Source organism: Gigantopelta aegis, chromosome 14 (genome assembly GCF_016097555.1).
Source record: "Gigantopelta aegis isolate Gae_Host chromosome 14, Gae_host_genome, whole genome shotgun sequence".
Taxonomy (NCBI): domain Eukaryota; kingdom Metazoa; phylum Mollusca; class Gastropoda; order Neomphalida; family Peltospiridae; genus Gigantopelta; species Gigantopelta aegis.
In genome coordinates this window covers 21,344,754-21,364,245 of record NC_054712.1, presented here as the reverse complement: position 1 = coordinate 21,364,245, position 19,492 = coordinate 21,344,754, and the positions used below count along the sequence as shown (strand labels likewise).

The following is a 19,492-nucleotide window of genomic DNA, read 5'->3' as shown; positions in this document are numbered from 1 at the left end:
TGTATGTTTTATTGATGATTTTAGAATGTTTGTGTCTGGAAAACGAAGGCATACGTTTCATGGTGGAACGTGAAATCGACATCAATCATGACTGTTTCGAAAGCAAGAAGAAACGCTACGAAGTAAAAAGCATGTCCCAAGATGCCATCGTAAAAACATGAAGACTTTATTATGGAAGTTATTTAAAGACACGTACTCCCGCTTCCTCGCGTATATGCATTACTTTGACAAAGGCCCCAACACGAGGAATATATATATATATATATATTTATCTCTCGAGGAAGTAATGGCTGACCCCCACCCAGGCGTCAGCAGAGAAGTATCTATAATTAACAGAACACAAGATATGCAAACAAACTAGCTAAAATATGCGGAGAAAAGTCAGTTCACAAGACAAGATAATCTTTTAATAAATATAGCTATTTTTTTTAATAATGGTGCATTACATAATGACAGCATACCTTTCATTTTAAAAACGCTAGGATTAATTCTATAATATTGTTTTATATATTTTCTTCTAATGTTTTCAATATGATCATTTTTACAATTAAATAAATAATGGTATTCATCTCCAATATCGGTATTACAAAGTTTGCATATTCTATTTTCTCTAGGAACTTTAAAACATCTACCAGTTTTGATTGGTAATCTTAAATTTGACGTACGCAATTTAGTTATCCAGCATCTATTTTGATTCGATAATCTCCACAAATAGGTTTCGAAATAAAATTCTGTTTTTAAATAATGTATAAAATTGACCCCTAGAATAGTTTGTAATTTCCGAGAACCACTATTGTATAAATTGATCACAGAGGTTTTGTTTTAATTCTTGATTATACGATTTGAAATCATTATTTTGATTCATATAGATGTACTCCATTCCCGAGTTATCGAAAATACTTTTTATGAATTTCAACCATTTAAATTGAATTCCCTTCACCACTGTTTAAAGAGAACATTAATTTATATAAAATACTACTAAGTTTATTTTCGTCTTTAACCAGTTTACTCCAAAATGACACCATTCGTACCTTTACTTGTATTTCTAAAGGGAACCTTCCTAATTCTCCATATACCATAAAATTTGGGGTACATTTTTTTACCTTCAAAATCCGTTTGCAAAACTGGAGATGAATGTTTTCTATTATTTGTAAATTTTCATAACCCCAAATTTCTGATCCATATAATAAAATCGGTTCAACCATTGAATCAAAAAGTTTTAATTGTATATGAACTGGTATGCTATTGTTCCGTATTTTTGAGCTTGGTCTACAAGATGTTGCTTTGCATTTAGAAAAAGTCCCATTACATTTAAAACAAATTCCTAAATAACAGTAATAATCAACAATTTCCAATCGTTCATCTTGCAGCATAAATTCAACATTATACCTCGATTTTCTCTTGCTAAAAATCACAACTTTTGTTTTACTCACATTAATGCTAAGATTCCAAGAGTCATTAAATATATCTAAAGCATATTGCATACCTTCAGGAGTTTCGGAGAAAATTACAGTATCATCTGCATACGAAAATTTCAATAAATATATGTAATTTGTTTTAGCAATTTTCTTTATATATACGTGTGGATAATTCGGAACAAAATTGATTGCAACCCACCATTCACATTCGCATGCAATTCGTGGTGGTGTTTTAACGTATTTACCACAGACACATACACTGTTTCCATGGTATGCCATTACGTTTGTTTTGTGGAAGGAAGTAGTTTTAGTGTTCTTTTTTTCCTTATCTTTGTCTGTCTTTTAAAAAAAGAAAAAAGTTTGTATGTTGGTGGTTTACGCCATAGCTATTGTGACTCTTTATCGCCTGATTACTCTGTATGTTTTATTGATGATTTTAGAATGTTTGTGTTGATAGACAATTTACCCATGACAACCAAAAGCCGTTATGTTTTTCGTACTGAAGTGTCGTTAAATAATACGTCTGATTGGTTTTTTTTCAGTTCAGTTCAATTCGTAGGCATAGTCAATTAAAAAAAAAAAACACACAAAAAAAACACACACACACAAAACAACAACACAAAAACAAAAACAATACCGGAAGCAATAGTAATACTGGAGAAAATATTTCAAAAATATTTGTAAGAACCCCGGAACACGGTCGTTGATTTGATTTCGTTTTATTTATACATATTTTTGTGCTTATATCCAATTAAGGTTCAAGCACGCTGTCCTGGGCACACACCTAATCTATCTGGGCTGTCTCTCCAGGACAGCAGGTTAGTGGTTAGTTGTTAGTGGTTAGTGAGAGGGAAGCTGGCGCAGTGGCCTTACACCTACCCACTGAGTAGCTAAACTCGCTCTAAGTGGGAGCCGGTTCCGGGCTGTTAACCCAGTACTGTACGAACCAAGGGCCCATCTCACGAAACATCGTAAGTTTACGTCTGTTACTAGCAGTTATACCGGTTTGGCGTCTATTTTACGCAGAAAATTACATCATTACGGAAGCTGGAGTATTTTACGGACAAAAGAAAATGAAATGTGTGTTCTTCAAACTATATTTGTTGAACTATAATAGTAATAAGAATTGTTGGTTTTGTCGTAGATTTACGTTTACGTACAAAACTAGGCAAAATTTTCCACTTAATGGTGTATGGGATGAATCTATCCTTAAGTGTCCAAATGTACTGACTTAGCCAGGGCCGTACCCTGACCAAAATCCATGGGGGGGGGGGGGGGGGGGGGGGGGGGGCACTAAATTTTATAAATAATTTTTAACATACTATAAAGATTAAATCTTGAACTTTTCAGGGCCGTACCCTGATCAAAATCCTAGTTGGGGGGGGGGGGGGGGGGTCACTACTTTTATATATAAAACAAATTGGGGGGGGGGGGGGGGGGCATGATTTCCTACTTTTTATATATAAAACAAAAAAAAGACTTGTCCAAGAACGCGGAACCCCCCCCTTAGAAGTCCGGGCATGATTTCCTGACATGAATTACTAAAAAAAAAAAGGACAAGATTCTCAGGGGGGGCAGCTGCCCCCCCTGCCCCCCCGGAGGGTACGGCCCTGATTTTATTTACGGTTATATGCGTCAGACATATAGTTAAGGACCACACAGATTTTGAGAGGAAACCCGCTGTCGCCACTACATGGGCTACTCTTTCCGATTAGCAGCAAGGGATCTTTTATTTGCGCTTCCCACAGGCAGGATAGCACAAACCATGGCCTTTGTTGAACCAGTTATGGATCACTGATCGGTGCTAGTGGTTTACACCTACCCATTGAGCTTTGCGGAGCACTCACTCAGGGTTTGGAGTCGGTATCTGGATTAAAAATCTCATGCCTCGACTGGGATCCGAACCCAGTACCTACCAGCCTGTAGACCGATGCCCTAACCACGACGCCACCGAGGCCGGTCTCAGTTGATATGTAACTGCCAGTCATTGCCACCCAGGGATGGAGGGGGTGGGGGGGGGGCATGGAAAGTTAATTAGACATATGCGGTGTATACGTTTTCTCGTGTTAAAATTTGTTATGATTCATAATCTTATTCAAGCTATTAAAAATAGGGAGAACGATTGTTCCACTGAGTCGTAAAATTCGCTTTGAGTGGGAGCCTGTACTGGGCTGCGAACCCACTACCTTCCAGCCTTGTGTCAGATGGCTTAACCACGACTCCACCGAGACCGGTGATGCGCTTTGAGCGGCCCCCAGATATCACATTACGGTTAATACAGTTAAACTTTGTATAGGGCACTTCTTTACTAATCATGTGCTATTGGATGTCAAACATTATTGGTAATTGTGGCGTATAGTCTTAGAGAGAAAACCATCTACATAATAATGTCAATTAGTAGCAAGATATATTTTATATGCACCATTTCACAGACAGGATAGTACATACCTCGGCCTCTGATATGCCAGTCGTGGTGAACTGGCTGGAACGAGAAATAGCCCAATATATAAAAAAAAAAAACGTCTATATTTTCATAAACACTGCGACATTTAAAACACAAATATATCCAGTACTTTTAATTGCTGTAATAGATGTATAAACTGATTATGAAATCTGTGAATACACCTATTATTTCAGGTCTGGGATAACAAGCTGACTCACAAAATAACAATGTGGATCATGTATTACAAGAAAACAAAATAATACACTAGTTCTGTTACGTTTCAATGTGGGTCAGTGTATAAATAAATCATAATGCTGAATTGTCAACGAATATATCAAATATAAACAATAGTCAAATACGTAACATTTCTTCTGGTAATGTAACAAATTATTACATACACAGTGCTTTAAAGAAATCTCTAAATTTCTTATGTTTGTTGCAATGAAATGTTATTCTGCATCTTATACTTTATTTAGTAAACTTATTTTGCCACGCAACAAAAAAGGGTTATTGTCAGAAGTTCTCTAAAATGTTTATTATAACTTAATGTGACCCTGCCATTATCAGGAACTTCCTTCAAACAAAGTTCAAATTATTAACTTTACTATTAGATATATTTTTAATGTATTATTCTCACCAAATTCTGATTGAAAAACACTAATGCATATGTTAATCCTGAGCTTTAAAGGGACATTCCTGACATTGTAGACCCATCATATATCAACCTCACCATATAGATAACATATATCAACCTCACCATATAGATAACATATATCAACCTCACCATATAGATAACATATATCAACCTCACCATATAGATAACATATATCAACCTCACCATATAGATGACATATATCAACCTCACCATATAGATGACATATATCAACCTCACCATATAGATAACATATATCAACCATACCATATAGATGACATATATCAACCTCACCATATAGATAACATATATCAAAGTCACCATATAGATAACATATATCAACCTCACCATATAGATGACATATATCAACCTCACCATATAGATAATGATATATCAACCTCACCATATAGATGACATATATCAACCTCACCATATAGATGACATATATCAATTGTCACCATATAGATGACATATATCAACCTCACCATATAGATGACATATATCAACCTCACCATATAGAATATTGATATATCAACCTCACCATATAGATATCATATATCAACCTCACCATATAGATATCATATATCAACCTCACCATATAGATGACATATATCAACCTCACCATATAGATATCATATATCAACCATACCATATAGATGATATATATCAACCTCACCATATAGATGACATATATCAACCTCACCATATAGATGACATATATCAACCTCACCATATAGATGACATATATCAACCTCACCATATAGATGACATATATCAACCTCACCATATAGATGACATATATCAACCTCACCATATAGATAACATATATCAACCTCACCATATAGATGACATATATCAACCTCACCATATAGATAACATATATCAACCTCACCATATAGATGACATATATCAACCTCACCATATAGATAACATATATCAACCTCACCATATAGATAACATATATCAACCTCACCATATAGATAACATATATCAACCTCACCATATAGATAACATATATCAATTCGTAGACATATAAAACATAGGAATAACTATTAATATTATGAATGCACCTCAGTTGAAAGTCTAGACATTACATTTCATGTTTTAGTATATAATGTGGCGGCCATCTTGAATTTTCAAGGATAAATAATGAAAATATTAATTGGTAACATTTTTTTTTTAAATCAGCATCCTTAAATTATGTAAGATCAATTGAATTGTCACTTTAGGCACCAAATGCCCTTAGGAGTAAGTTTTTCAAATATAATGGACTAATGTAATATTGATGACATCAGTACTCAGAATACACTAACTTTAAAGCCAAATTACTATCTGTTCCACTCATTATATTTTTCTACATTTTTAATATATTATTCCGAACTGTGTTCTGAGCAAAGCTTGTTAATTTTATTATTATTTGTAATTTGTGATGGGAATACCATATATTTGGGTATAGATTGCCTGGACTAAACCGGTTTGGTACGGGCACTGCAGCGGCTAAATCCAGCTCTGATCGGCAAAGGGATATGACTGAGGCCTGAGGCGACTTTGTACCACTGCCAATGCCCAATATGCTCAGAAACGTTACTGACAATTTTCAAATTTTCGTGTATGGACCCCCAAGCACCATTTAACGACGTGACAGTGACACATTTCGTTTTGTTTTGAAAATCTCCTGTTACTTATACTGACAAATAATGTTTCAATTTATTTTCTTTGTTTTCTTTTATTTAAAGGGACATTCCTGAGTTTGCTTCAATGTTTTAAGATATTATCGACTAATAAAATATTTCTACGATTAAACTTACATATTAAATATATTTTCTTGTTTAGAATATTAGTGGCTGTATATTAAACCTGTTTCTGATCGTTATAATATTTGCATTAGGTTAATTTTCATTTTATTTCCTAAAATATATTTTTTCGTACGTACGAAATTATTTGGAGACAAAGTCCAGTTTGGGCTTCTTACAAATATTAAGACGACCAGAAACACATTGCATATACAGACACTGATATTCTAAACCAGAAAATATATTTAATATGTAAGTTTAATCGTAGAACTATTTTATTAGTCAGAAACATCTTACAATGCATCAAACTCAGGAATGTCCCTTTAAGCACATTTACCAAATTGCTAAACTTTTTTTGGGGGCTAAGTATATTACTATACATAAATACTTTTTGGGGACGCCGCCATTACGTACATATGATATTTCTTATAAGGAAAGAAATGTTTTATTCAACGACGCACTCAACACATTGTATTTACGGTTCTATGGCGTCAACATATGGTTAAGAGATATTGAGAGAGGAAACCCGCTATCGCCACTTCATGGGCTACTCTTTTCGATTAGCAGAGAGGGATCTTTTATATGCACCATCACACAGACAGGGTAGTACATGCCACGGGGTTTGATATACCAGTCGTGGTGCACTGACTAGAACGAGAAATAGCCCAATGGGCCCACCGACGGGGATCGATCCCACACCGATCGCGCAACGAGCGAGCGCTGTACAACTGGGCTACGTCTCGCCCCGATAGTTCCTATAAGACGCCACCACCACCACCACCACCACCACCACCACAATCACCATAATCACCATACACACCACGACCACCGATATCCAGTAATATGTGTGGTAAACCTCAACCATTGTGGGCCGAATTTACGAAGCCAGTTTATATAGATTGGATGTGGCGCGTGCGTGCATCATCCCGACTGTTGCGCCTGATGCGTCTGCAGTTTACGTTTTTGGGCATATACACCATATTTCATTGCGGCTGGCCTCATGCGTTTTGGGCATATACATCATACTTCATTGCGGCTGGCCGCATGCGTTTTGGGCATATACACCATATTTCATTGCGGCTGGCCTCATGCGTTTTGGGCATATACACCATATTTCATTGCGGCTGACCTCGTGCGTTTTGGGCATATACACCATATTTCATTGCGGCTGGCCGCATGCGTTTTGGGCATATACACCATATTTTATTCCGGCTGGCCGCATGCGTTTTGGGCATATACACCACATTTCATTGCAGCTGGCCGCATGCGTTTTGGGCATATACACCATATTTCATTCCGGCTGGCTGCATGCGTTTTGGGCATATACACCACATTTCATTGCGGCTGGCCGCATGCGTTTTGCAGACGCACTCATCACATGCATCCAGTCTAGACGCTGTCACTGAAACTAATGTATTTCGGTTTATGACGCGCCGCATCCGGTCTATACGAGCCTTGAAACCTCCGTCAAATCCAACAACCTCCGTCAAATCCAACAAGACCGCGGCCAATCGTAGCAAAATTCGAACGATATAAAGATCGTGAAAACATCAGAAGAAGCTCAAAAGTGCTCAAGGGAACAAACTTTGGTGTAAGCGAACAATTCCCTTACGAGATCGTTCAACGCAGAAAGGAGTTATGGCCGAAGTACAAAGAAGCGCAGCGTCGTGGACTCCGTGCCTCACTTGTTGTTGATAAACTTTTTATTGACGGTAAACGCTGGTTTCCCGATAGTGCACCCCACGATAGGCCCAACGATGCGCATCCGTACAGTCCTCCGAATGAAAACCCAAACAAACGTGCACGTAATTTCTCACCAAGGGAATATCGACCATAGGGACGCCGGAGGAGAGACACCGGTCAGGACTTGTCAACACCAAGTGAATACGAAACTGTAAATATTCCCCGTGTACATTCTTATTCAGAGGGAATAAGCGTATGTGACTATGTAGATATTGTATATTTAAATGTGTGTGGTCTCAGCAGCAGACTGGATATTCCAGAATTTATAGATTTTATCAATCAATATGATTTAATATGTTTAGTTGAAACTAAACTTAACGATATTGATCACGTAGAAATACCAGGTTATACAATTTTTACTAATAATAGAAATATTGAATCCAATGTAAGATCAGGGGGCATATGCCTGGCAATTAAAAATAAGCTCACAGATCAAGTACATATTCATAAAACTGTATCCCAATATGTATTATGGTTTACTCTTTCTAACGCTATTTCACAGGGAGATGTATTAAGCACTGTTATTGGAATTGTATATATACCCCCTGTAGGCTCGCCCTATTTTAACCATGATACGTTTAACACAATACAAGACGAAGTGAACGAGAAACTCTTAAGTGGAAATAATGTTCTTTTGATCGGCGATTTTAATGCTAAAACGAGTTTGCTTGTAGATTATGTGAGTTGTGATGGTGAACATACTAATAACACACTCATTTCTGATATCTCCGATTTTATGAATGAACCTAACAACTTATTAAATATTGGCATTCCATACAAAGAGCGAGTCAAGATACCAGTAGACCTAACGGTCACGGATATAAACTAATTGATCTTTGTAAAAATAGTAATTTGTATTTAGTGAACGGAAGAGTCGGCGAAGATCGGGGTATAGGACAACCTACTTGCAAAGGATCGAGTGTAATAGATTATGCCATAGCCTCATTCACAGTTTTGGAAAGAATTCTTAAATTCAAGGTCAACGAATTCGAACCACTATTCTCGGACATTCACAATCCATTAACAATGCGACTGAATATCCATACAGCTAGTGGTAAACACCACGCCGTCATTAATAATGAACTCACCCCAAGGAAATGGAATACTAAAGAGGCTAAACACTATAGTGAAAATATAAACAAAGAAACAGTCAACGACATAAACGTAATATTAAATGAACTGTGTGAACACTTCTCGAAAGAAAAGCTGAATGGTGCAGTGGAGAGTATTGGTACCCTATTTGTTGACACCGCAGCCGACACTTTCGGTTACACGCAAGCCCGCGTCAGAGCCAGACACAAGCGTGAAAATACCCGTAACAAAGCATGGTTTGGCAATCATTGCAGAACACTAAGAAGAAAGTATACAGAAGCGAGATCAGCATACAAACAACGAAAAACACCTGATAATAAGCAACGACTTTTGAATGCCAGTAAAAGCTACAGAAATGTAATACGGAAATATGTTAACAAACACAATTGGAAGACAGAACAAAGACTCACAGAACTTAGTCAACATGATACCCACGCCTTTTGGAAACTGTTAAAAGGAAAACAAGACCCTACTCTCCCCCCTTTAGACACTCTGTACGATTACTTTAAAAATATAAACAGCAGTGATGACAACACAACAGAAGAAAAAGATCCAAGTTTTAATATAGATTTTGAGGACACTACCATGCTAAATGAATCAATATTACAAGAAGAAATACTCGCCGTTGTTAAAAATCTAAAAAACAATAAAGCCTGCGGAATAGACCAAATAATCAACGAGTATATTAAGCAAACTATCGGCTGTATGGTCCTGTGTATGTTAAGCTCTTTAATTTAGTGTTTGAACATGGCATCTTTCCTGATTCGTGGCTAGTTGGCATAATCAAACCGATCTATAAATGTGGCGATAGAACTGTTCCAGAAAATTATAGACCTATTACTTTACTTAGTTGTCTCGGGAAACTGTTTACAGCTGTTTTAAATAATAGACTGAAATTATATTTAGAAACTAATGATTTGTTATCTGAAGTTCAAGCCGGATTCAGGAAGGAGTACTCGACGAACGATCATATTTTTACATTATATGGACTCATCGAATTGCTAAAAGCACGGAAGAAAAAACTGTATTGTACTTTTATAGATTTTAGCAAGGCATTCGACTCAGTATGGAGAACAGGACTTTGGGGTAAACTAATACAAAATGGTATTAATGGTAAATGTTTTAAAGTAATATATAGCATGTATCAGAACATTAAGTCATGCATTAGTGCACATAACACAATGTCGGATTATTTTCAATGTTCCATGGGTGTTAGACAGGGAGAAAATTTATCGCCCCTATTATTCTCCATGTTTCTCAATGATTTAGAGGATACGTTTAAAACTAATGATTGTAATGGCATCCGCATAGATAACTTATTCACAGATTCCACTTTGTATACAAATATTGTTCTTTTTGTGTTACTATATGCTGATGACACAGCGCTCTTTGCCGAAAATTATGACGACATGCAGAATTTATTAAATATTTTCGACTCTTATTGTACAAAATGGAAACTAAATGTAAATTGTAAAAAAACAAAAGTGCTAATTTTCAGTGGTAATAAAAAAGATTATTCCAAAAGGTTCCATTTAGGAAACACAAATCTAGATAATGTAGAAATATACAAATATCTTGGAATTATATTTCATAAATCCAATAAATTCACTAATGCTCGAAAACATCAATATGATCAAGCTCAAAAAGCTATGTATTTTACACTTAGACAAGGAAAACGTTGCCATCTTTCCATTCAATGCCAACTTAAATTATTTGATTGTATGGTTTTACCTATTGCTTTATACGGATGTGAAATTTGGGGTTTTGAAAGTCTGTCCTGCATAGAAAAATTGTATAGCAAATATTTAAAGTTATTATTGCCTGTTAGAAAATCCACCCCATTATATATGTTGTATGGAGAACTTGGATGCTTCCCGGTAGATATAACAGTAAAAATAAGAATGATAGGATTTTGGTTTAGGATGATTACTGGGAAGCAGTCCAAGCTATCATTATTAGTGTACAGAATGTTATTGAATGATTATAATACACATTTTTATGATCACAAATGGATAGCTTTTATAAAATCAATTTTAGATAATATTGGTTGCACATACATATGGTGGTCACATTGTGAGCGTATTAATAGTGCTTCATTGTTGAAATTTTTTATTTCAACAAAACTCATAGATCAATTTTTGCAAACATGGTACAGTCATATTGACACTTCATCGAAAGCATCTTGTTACAAAATATTTAAAAGCAGTATAGCATTCGAAAATTATTTAAATTTATTAGAAAAAAAACATTGGTGCCCATTGTTACGTTTTAGAGTATCAAACCACAATCTTCCAATAGAGACAGGTAGATGGATACGTAAACCATTACATGATAGATTGTGTTTTTTATGCAACACTAACGACATCGGAGATGAATTCCATTATATTTTTACATGCCCATATTTTAACCAATTCAGACTTCAATATATACCGAAATATTATCGATCCAAACCAAACACATATAAATTTCACGAATTATTTAATTGTAAAAAAAACTGGTGTCCTCCGAAAACTTGCAATATTTTGTAAACATATTATGAATACTTTCAAGCCCTCCGGCTCATAGCTTTATTGTATTATTATTGTGTATGCAAACCCAAACCAATTATTTATAATTATATTCCCATGTTCGTTTTATGTAGATATACTTATGTGAATAGTTTTACTCTGTCATCTTGTTAAAAAGTGTGAATTGTTGTATTATATATTGTTCCTCATATGCCGTGGATTACGGCCTGAGAGAAATAAATGTTCAGTTCAGTTCAGTTCAGACGCGCCGCATCCGGTCTATACGAGCCTTGAAACCTCCGTCCTTCAGATCCGTAACTGAGAACTAGATATTGATATCAAACACAGCTAAAATTGTTTTAAAGGGACATTCCTGAGTTTGCTGCGTTGTAAAATGTTTCCGACTAATAAAATAGTTCTACGATTAAACTTACATATTAAATATATTAACTTGTTTAGAATATCAGTGTCTGTATATTCAATGTGTTTCCGGTCGTCTTAATATTTGTAAGAAGCCCAAACTGGAGTTTGTCTTCAAATAATTTCGTACGTAGGAAAAAAAACATATTTTAGGAAATAAAATAAAATTTGATCTAGTACAAATATTAGAACGATCAGAAACATGTTTAATATACAGCCACTAATATTTTATGCAAAAAAATATATTTGATATGTAATTACAATCGTTAAAAAGTCTCTGTTAGTCGATAACATCTTTAAAATGGCAGCAAACTCGGGAATGTCCCTTTAATATTTAAAAACAAAAAAAATGTTAAATATTTGTGATCCAGTATTGGGTTTTACATCCTTGTTTCACAGATCTTTTTTTTGTGGGCGAGTGAAAATAAGCTATTATAATAGTTAAAGTTTGTTTTGTTTAACGCCACCACTAGAGCACGTTGATCTATTGATCATCGTCTATTGGATGTTGTTGGTGGGGTTGGTGGGGTTGGTTTTTGGGGGTGTGGGGGAGGGGTCTTTTTGTGGTTGTTGTTTGTGGGGTTTGCTTTTTATTACGGGGATGTACTCTTTGGATCCGCGCTAGACAAAGTCAGGATTCTTATATGGGGTTGTTTTTTGTTTTTGTTTTTTGTTTTTCTTTTTCTTTTAGGTCGTCAACCTAAGATACATTCATGAGTGAATATGTTGTAATTCATGTAGATCATAAAGACGACAACCATTACATCACTACAGTTTGTTGTGCAGAAGTCGTTTCGTTGTGTGTCCGTGAATTCATTTACTGTGCAGCAACAAAGGTTTTTTTAAAAACCCAGTCTAACGTGACAACTCAAAGTATCAAAGTGTCGGTTCTAATCTTGTGTACTGATTCGCGTGGCATTTGAAAACACGCGGCCTTAACCACTCGGCCAACCAAGTCTTTCTACGGGCCCAATTAATCGTAGTTAAAGGGACATTCCTGAGTTTGCTGCACTTTTTTAAGATGTTATCGACTAACAGAAACTTTTTAAAGATTGTAATTACATATCAAATATATTTTTATGCATAGAATATTAGTGGCTGTATATTAAACGTGTTTCTGATTGTTCTACTATTTGTACTAGGTTAAATTTCGTTTTATTTCCTAAAATATAGTTTTTTCGTACATACGAAATTATTTGAAAACAAAATCCAGTTTGGGCTTCTTACAAATATTAAGACGACCAGAAACACATTGAATATATATACAGACACTGATATTCTAAACAAGAAAATATATTTAATATGTAAGTTTAATCGTAGAAATATTTTATTTAGTCGGAAACATCTTACAGTGCAGCAAACTCAGGAATGTCCCTTTAACACAGCATGCTGGCAACCACTCGGCTCGAAACTAATGTAACAGTTTGTACAAATAAATTACACTTGCTTTCCGTCGTCTATTTTGCCGCTGCGTGTGCTATAGGTTGCATAGTACCAAAGAAGAGAGTTCCGTGTCAAAGTTTGACGTGTACCGTCAAATATTTACGGAGTAAAATAAAATAAAATATTTCCACGATTAAACTTACATATTAAATATATTTTCTGGTTTAGAATATCATTGTCTGTACATTCAATGTGTGTCTTAATATTTGTAAGAAGCCCAAACTGGATTTTGTCTTCTAATAATTTTGTACGTGCGAAAACAATATATATTTGGAAATAAAATGAAATTTAACCTAGTACAAATATTAGAACGATGAGAAACACGTTTAATATACAGTCACTGATATTTTATGCAGAAAAATATGTTTGATATGTAATTACAATCGTTAAAAAGTCTTTGTTAGTCGTAACATCTTAAAAAGTGCAGCAAACTCAGGAATGTCCCTTTAAAACCTCCGTCCTTCAGATCCGTAACTGAGAACTAGATATTGAAATCAAACACAGCTAACATTGTTTTAATATTTAAAAACAAAACACATTTTAAATATTTGTGATCCAGTATTGGGTTTTACATTCTTGTTTCACAGGTCTTTTTTGTGGGTGAGTAAAAATAAGCTATTATAATAGTTAAAGTTTGTTTTGTTTAACGCCACCACTAGAGCACGTTGATTTATTGATCATCGTCTATTGGATGTCAAACATTTGGTAACTTTTACATCATTTTTTATTTCGATTTATATATACAGTCAAACTTCGATTACTCCACCTTTGATCTCTCGAAAATTTCGATCTCTCGACTTGAAGCGACGGTCCCGGCCGAATTGCTATACAAACTAGTAATAACGACTTTCGAAAACTCAAAATTCGAACACTCGATAACCTCGATCTCTCGACATAATTCTTTAGTCCCGCCATAAAGATTTAATTGTTTATGCATCTCAAAAACTCGACGCGTGTGGATTGATCAAACTGTCGTTGTTGGTAGTATTTTAAAAACGACTGACTTTTCAATCAAGTCAATCAGATGAAGCGTGGTCTGGGCTGTCGAGGATTAAGGTGATAATTACAGAATAATAGATCGCCGGCTACGCGGAACGCACTGATCCTGTGTTTGGGTGTCGGTGTTCGTAAATATTATATTATTATATTACCTCATGTATCATGTATATGGTATGTGCGAATAAAGAATTGAATTGAATTGAATTGTTCGTACATGGCGTCATACATAATTCAGATACAGTCTGGTTAACTTCAAAAGTACTTGTATTAATTGTTAGCGCTTTTTAAAAAAATAAATGTTAGTTCCTGATTTGCATTAGTGCTTTTTAACGATTTTTCTTATTTAAAATGATAAAAATTATAAAAATAATTTTGTGAACTAATCTACTGAGTGTTATTCGGCATTCAGTGTTTTATTGGTTAGTTACGTTCCACCATGTTTTGACATCTGCAAAATACACCAACGTTCATTATATCATTTACTTACTTTTACAATGTACGCAAAATAAGTGTATCACAGGAGTCGGAAGATGCCAACAAAAGGGGTGGGGTAACAGTTATATATTAATTCGCCTTTCAACTGGCGATGCATAGTTTTCAGAGTTTAGAAGCAGGCAGTGAAGTGCACGCTTCTTACAATATTAAAAGTGAAAGCTCCAGCTAATTTTAACTTTTATATATTAATTTCTGAAAACTCAAACTCCCTGAAACTCGAACTATTTCGTCGTCCCCTTCAAGATCGAATTATCGAAGTTTGACTATATATATGGGATTTTTTTTTTTTTTTTTTTTTATGCCGCATACATTAACAATGCTTACATAAACAGTCTACGTAAATTCGGCCCTATGGTTTAGTAGTAAATAAGGCTTAAAGGGACACGCCCTAGTTACAGGCTAGTTGTTAACCATTGCGGCGTTGTTTTTCGCTATTAAACCCATTTTTTCACAAATAAAATTGCACTTTACTTACATTTTATTATTTAGAATACACATTTCCATTCACCTGAAGTGCTTTTTGGTAATCCTGGTAATCCTGATGTTTGTAAAACCACGAAATGCATTTTTTGTATTTCTTAAAAAGCCGCGCGCACTCGAGAAAAAACCGTTGAGCAGACAAGGTCTAATCTATTTTTAGAGGGGATATTTCCATTTCAATGTCACAGACGTTGGTATACCACGTGACCGTTATCATTTTGGTTCGGTTTGTTTTCTCGTGCACGGTTCGCGCAATCAACATCCGATTTGTTGTTGTTCATTTGTGAGATTTTTATTCACAGTTCGTGAACATTTTCAGTAACAATAAAGTTCAGACAAGTAAGTGTCTCAATACAAAACGTTACAAACCCTTAAAACCAATAATTGTGCTAAGTCTTACGATATCTGGAGAGGGGATACAACCAGGACAGAACAGTTGGAACATGTCCAGGAGAGGTGAAAGGAACGCACCCCAAGTCTCTGAAATTTGTCGTGACGTAGGCATTGTTGTGCTTCGAGCGACATCTACCGGTGACATCAGAATACTAACTTTCAAAATTATTTCAAGCAATTGGGACTTGGGGATTCCCATGGTATTTATCGATATAAAACCTGCTTTTTTACTCCATTTGATAAAAACGTGATCTAAGTGTGTTACAGGTTTGTAGATTAAAGGGACATACCCTAGTTTTTAAACACTAACGCATATTTTTTACTATTATAACCGTTTTTGATAACTCAGATCATACTTTACTTAGCTTTTATTGTTTAGATTATCAATTTCCGTACATTCGAAGTGTTTTCAGTCACCTGGTGTTTTTAATATCACAAAATGCATTTCTCATAGTTTTAAAAACGCACGTGCGTCTGAGAAGTAACAGTTATGGAGTCGAGTTTTAGTCCATTTTTAGAGGGTATTTCACAATTTCAAAGTCAAAGACTCATGTTTCACTCAATTGTAACTTTATCCAAATGTGTTACAGGTTTGTAGATTAACTAAACTTAGTGTTAATTTTCACGGGTTGAAACTAGGGTATGTCCCTTTAACCAAATTATAATTTATTTTCGCTGGATGGAACTAGGGTGTGCGGCTTTAAAAAAAACTAAAATTAGTAAGATAGACACAAACATTCCTTAAGACGATTCGCTTGTCCAAAGAAAACTTTGTTCCACTGAAAAAGGATCAACATTATACTATTACGCATTAACATATTCAGACGTATCTATTTGAATACTGTTGCATTTACCATAGTTTGACACCCAATAGCCGATGTATTTTTCGTGCTGGGGTGTCATTAAACATTCATTCATTCATTCATTCATTCATTCTATTTGAATACATAAGAAGTAAAATTAAGATGGTTCCAATATAGTATATTACGCAGAATACTAACGACACATATTTTCGTCTTCAAGCTAAAACTGATTGATACTGAAACATGTACCTTTTGCAGTGTAAATAAAGAAACAATAGAACATCTTTTGGGGGAATGTAACTGTATATAAACGTTTCGGAATTCGTTTTTAAACTGGTTATCGAACTACTGTAATCACTTATGTAACTTAAAACTGTCTCTCGAACTAGCCATATTTGGATTTAAAGACAACATTAAAACAAATATTATCTTTGATCTCCTGCTACTTCTAGCTAAGTATTTCATATATAAATGTAAAGTGTAAAATGTTAAGTTAAATATTATTCATTTTAAAAAAGAAATTAAACAAAGATACTCTGTTAAAAAACATTTATATTTTAGTAAGAACAGTCTTAGCAATTTTATTACCAAGTGGTCACTGTTTCATTCATTAGTTGAATATGTTTAATCGAATATTTTGTTATTATTATTATTTTTTAATCATCTCGTACTCAGCAATAAATGTAATATATAGTAATTGAATAGAACATCTCTACTTCCCACATTATCTCAGAGCATTAATAAACTACAATACAACTGATAGGAAAGTAATCACATTTATACAATTATTATCAAGCTATGTTGCATGCTTGTGTATGTGCATGTATGCTTTTTAATGTTATTACTGTATTGCTGTCCCATTTTACTTCATCTCTCTCTCTCTCTCTCTCTCTCTCTCTCTCTCTCTCTCTCTCTCTCTCTCTCTCTCTCTCTTCTCTCTCTCTCTCTCGCTCTCCATCTATCTCTCTTTCTTTCTCCTTTCTCTCTTCTTTCACAATAAAATGTACAATAAATCTGAAAATATTTTCTGTAACAATACTCTTTTTGTATTATATATATTTAATATTATTTATGTTCAACATTATCTGTAAGATAGTGATTCGGAGCCCCATCCTGACATTATCGACATTTCTGGGCCAATAAAAAAAGTCCAAAGAAAAAATGCATACTAGCAGTAGTACGCTTGAGCAAAAACGACCACCCACGATAACCAAGAAATATTTTCCTTTTCTTTAAAAGTACAGTACGCAATTGGTCAGTTCTGTGATTTTAGATGGGACAGCCTACTTAACCAACAGTATTAAATAATGATTTACAGTAATAAACCCTGTCGGTTTATAATTTGTCCATTACCATATTATTTGTTTAGTTTCCTTGATCAATATGGTAACACGGGTCTTGGTACTTTACATGCTATAAATTAGGCGTGCAGATTGACGCTGGTTTTGGGGGTCAACTGGCAACTACCGTACTACCAGCTAACTTTGGTATTTCTTGATAGTATTTGTCCTGACTATCTCACAGTTGAAAATTACCCAGAATTCCTATGGGGGAACATGCTCAAATGACGTCATTAAAATGGCGACCGTATTTAGTATATTTTTTAAGCAGCCAAGTAAAATGATGTAGACGTTCCAGATAAAAGCATAAAATGTCATCCACAAGTTGCCTATTGCCATAATTTTCAACTTTTAATATAAACCACTTGCCCAAATTAGATTATGGTGGCTAAAAATTGGATTTTCAAGATGGCCGCCATATAAAATCCTATTAGTACCAATATCCCAGCACCTGTTCCACCTAGGATCGCAATGTTTTGGTGTAACCTAACATTTTAGGGGCAAGGAATGCAATTATATATATAATTACAAATATTACTAGCTAGATTTTTATAAAAGGGACGAAATATAGAGACATATTACTGAGGGAAAACAAACGTCTATTGTGCATTACCAGCTTCTCGCTTTATTTTATCGTTGTGTTTTAGATAGTCTTTAAGAAACAAAATGTACAAAGAAAGAAAGAAATGTTTTATTTAACGACGCACAAAACATTATGGCGTCAAAAATATGGTTACGGACCAGAGATAATTAGAGAGAAAACCCGATGCTGGCTCTCCGTTGGCTACAACTTACTTGAACATAGAGAATATATTGTAGTCACGGTATAGATTAACACTATTCAGAATTACAATACGTAGAGGTATATATTATTGAAGATGCTTTGCTGATTTTGTTCGCCACTGGACAAGCATGGACTTTGTATTATCGAAACTATAATTCCCAAAGTATCAAATACATTTAAGTACACTCCGGTGCAGCACATTACCGTATCCCCTGACACTTGAAACTAAACTTAACGGTGTACTTCCACTTGGATAAAATGCCATTTGATCGAACAATAAAATAAGTTGTAGAAATGAACGAGTGAATTGCTAAACATGTAATTGTTACCTCCATTAGGATCAGTCCACATTTCATTAACATGAAAACAAGAAAGACTGTTAGAAAATATCACATTTTAAAGGGACATACCCTAGTTTTTAAACACTAAGGAATATTTTTTACTATTAGAGCAGTTTTTGATAACTGAAATCGTACTTTACTTAGATTATATTGGTTAGATTATCTATTTCCGTACATTCGAAGTGGTTTTGGTCATCCTGGTGTTTTTAATATTACAAAATGCATTTCTCGTATTTTTTTAAAACGCACGTGTGTCTGAGAAATAACAGTTATGGAGTCGAGTTTAAGTCTATTTTTAGAGGGTATTTCACCATTTCAAAGTTTTAAAATATACTTACCTTGATTT

The 19,492-nt window shown here is 34.7% G+C and overlaps 1 protein-coding gene across 1 annotated transcript in view; it reads right to left on the bottom strand.

The window, feature by feature from the left end:
• The window catches only part of LOC121388902 (beta-1,4-galactosyltransferase 4-like), a 99,359-nt gene that overhangs the window by 58,920 nt on the left and 20,947 nt on the right, over positions 1-19,492 (bottom strand). The window lies entirely within an intron of this gene.